We start from the raw sequence: 3361 nt of genomic DNA, 5'->3' as shown, positions 1-3361 counted from the left end.
TGGTAGCACCCTGTAGGGAATGAGACTCTTGGTCACAGCAACTGGGTCATGGCTGCCTTGGCTAGATCCCTTGAGTGAGCAGCCTCTGTGGCTGGAATGCAGAGGGGTGTTTGGAGGGAGGTTAGGTGGCAGCTCAGTAGTTGAAGACCTTCTCCACGGTCCCCCACTGCAGGCCACAAAGATGAGAGGTAGTCCATGGTTTTAAAACATTTACTGTCATGGCAGAAAGTAGATGAAGCTGTACCCCATCTTCTCAGGGCAGGCCTGAGGCTAAACACCTTTTGAGAGGAGGAGGAGGGTCTGGGAAGGAATGCTTAATTGGCTATGCCCTCTGGCCTTTGGGTATCTCATGAATATGGGGATGTCTTGAGGCTCTGCAGCCTGTAGTCACACCCTCTACCTGTGGAGGAGCTAGTAGGGGCATTGTCCTCATGTCAGGAGCCTGAAGTCTGGGAGTGTGGTGAAATGCATGCTGTCTCTTGCAGGGAAACTTGCTGGGTCTCCAGCCATCTCTAGCCAGTGCTCGACCAGAAACCAGGCTGTCCTTTCACGGTCCTACATCCAATAGAAACAGAACCAATACATCATCTCTATATGTACTTCCATGCTTGCACCTACATGAGGTTCATCATAAGGAATTGCTTCACTTGTGTATGATGTGTGGGGACACAGGGATTTCTATGCTCACAGATAAGTACAGGGGTTGGATGGGGCTGGAATGTTAAGAACACAGGGTTGTTCTTCAAGGGAAAGAATGCAATACCTGTTATCCTTTCTGAAGTCTGGGAGAAGACTTGCTTTCTAATCTGGTGGCCTTTAATAGCTTTGGTAATCTGTGTGACCAGAGACAACACTGACCCTCCCCCAGACCCTTATCTTAAGCTTGTTTTTCTCAGTCAATCTATAGAACCTATTTTTAGGGAAAGCATCACATACACTTTACAGAGAGTTTGGATGTAGTCACACTCCATCTTCATTTAGCTTACTTTGTGCTTTATTGTGCACACAGGATTGATCATCACCAGGAAAATATTGAACCAAACTGGCACCTTCATGGGCCTGCAGAGAGGTTATTTGTAGAAGGCAAGAAGGCAGTTCAGTTCAACATGGCTCAGTAGCTGGTAACGGCTCAAACTTTGAGAGTCTGATCCTGAGTGGTTTATTTTAGGCATAGTTAAGGGCAACACAATTTGGTGATGGTTTTGGGCTCCACTCCTCTAGAACTGTGAATCCTTGATAAAACACTTTATTTCACAAATTGCTTGATCATGGTGGTTTATTTATTTATTTACTTCCCAAATGCTGCCCTCTGACCTCATCCCTCCCTCACAGAATCTCTTTCCCATCCCCCCTTCGTTTTTCCGTCTGAGAGGGTGCCCCATCCAGGGTTTCCCTCAACACTGGCACATCAAGCTTCTGCAGGTTTAGGTGCATCTTCTTTCGCTGAAGCCAGTGTTTTATCACAGCAATAGGAAAAGTAACTGAAACAGTAGGTCACCAACACTTACTGAAATACTGGTCATCTGCAAGCATTTAGCTTTTGATTTTACTTACAAATGCATTCCTTTATTTTTATAAATGTATCGTTTCGTTGTGGTAAAAAAGAAAGTAACAAAGTTGTTCTGTCTGAATTTTTTTTAACTGACAAGTAAAGATTTAGTACATAAAACATGAGGTTTGGTTGGGGGTTTAGCTCAGCGATAGAGAGCTTGTCTAGCAAGCACAAGGCCCTGGGTTGGGTCCTCAGCTCTGAAAAAAAAAAAAAAAAAAACCTGAGGTTTGGGGGGAGGAGGCTGAAGAGATGACTCAGTGGCTGAGAGCACTGACTATTCTTCCAGAGGTCCTGAGTTCAATTCCGAGCACCTACATGGTGCCTCACAACCGTCTCTAATGGAATCCAATGCCCTCTTCTGGTGTGTCTGAAGACAGCAACAATGTACTCATATACATATAATAAATAAATATATCTTTTTTAAAAAACATGAGGTTTTGATGTGAGTACACATGTAGGATAGTGGAACAAACTTACTTAATCCATTAACCTAATTTACTTACACTTATTGTTGTGGTCAAAACACCTAACAATCCTCAACATGGATTTGGTCTCTGTGGGCCTGAATTTTTCTTCTTGTTTCACTGAAATTTTGTGTCATTTGACTAACATTTCCCCAATCCTTCCATGGTCCAGCCTCAGATAATAAACATTCTATTCTTTCTTTCTATGAGTTTGAATTTTCAGTGGTCTACATGTATGTTTGCCTTCATATCTGCTCTTGTGTCTGGATTATTTCACATAACATATGCCTTTTAGGGTCATCCATGATATCACAGAATTTCCTATTTTTTCTTTTCTTCTTCTTCCCCTTCTCCTTCTGCTTCTCCTTCTTCTCCTTCTCCTTCTCCTTCCCCCTCTTTTTCTTCTTCTTTTTGGTTTTTCAAGACAGGATTTCTCTGTGTAGCCCTGGCTGTCCTGGAACTCTATAGACCAGGCTGGCCTCGAACTCAGAAATCTGCCTGCCTTTGCCTCCCAAGTTCTGGGACTAAAGGCGTGCACCACCACCGCCCGGCTCTTCTTCTTCTCCTTCTCCTTCTCCTTCTCCTTCTCCTTCTCCTTCTCCTTCTCCTTCTCCTTCTCCTTCTCCTTCTCCTTCTCCTCCTCCTCCTCCTCCTCCTCCTCCTCCTCCTCCTCCTTCTCCTCCTCCTCCTTCTCTTCTTCCTCCTCCTCCTCCTCCTTCTCCTCTTCCTCCTCCTTCTCTTCTTCCTCCTCCTCCTCCTCCTCCTTCTCCTCCTCCTCCTCCTTCTCCTCCTCCTCCTCCTTCTCCTCCTCTTCCTCCTCTTCCTCCTCTTCCTCCTTCTCCTCCTCCTCCTCCCCCTCCTCCTCTTCCTCCTCCTCCTCCTTCTCCTCCTCCTCCTTCTCCTCCTCTTCCTCCTTCTCCTCCTCCTCCTCCCCCTCCTCTTCCTCCTCCTCGTCCTCCTTCTTCCTTTGAGACTGAACAATATTCCACCATGTACACATTTTCCCTGATCCATCTGGTGGACAGTTACATTATTAATTTTGTTTTTAGTGAACTCATCTAATGATGTTAAGTTTATTTACATTTGGGGGTTGGGTTTTTGTTTGGTTGGTTTTTATTCAAAATTATTTTTATTCTTCTCTCATATTTCATATCCCAACTGCAGTTTCACCTTCCTCTCTTCCCACCAATCTCTCCCCAACTCCTCCCCACTCCCTGCCCCAGACTTAACCCCTCCACTTCCCCTCAGAAAAGTGCAGTCCTTCCAGGGACATCAACCAAACACTGTACAACAAGCTACAATAAGACCAGACACATAAAAAAAAGACCAAGCTCATACCATCACA

Source organism: Arvicanthis niloticus, chromosome 24 (genome assembly GCF_011762505.2).
Source record: "Arvicanthis niloticus isolate mArvNil1 chromosome 24, mArvNil1.pat.X, whole genome shotgun sequence".
Classification (NCBI taxonomy): Eukaryota; Metazoa; Chordata; class Mammalia; order Rodentia; family Muridae; genus Arvicanthis; species Arvicanthis niloticus.
This window is presented reverse-complemented; position numbering follows the sequence as displayed.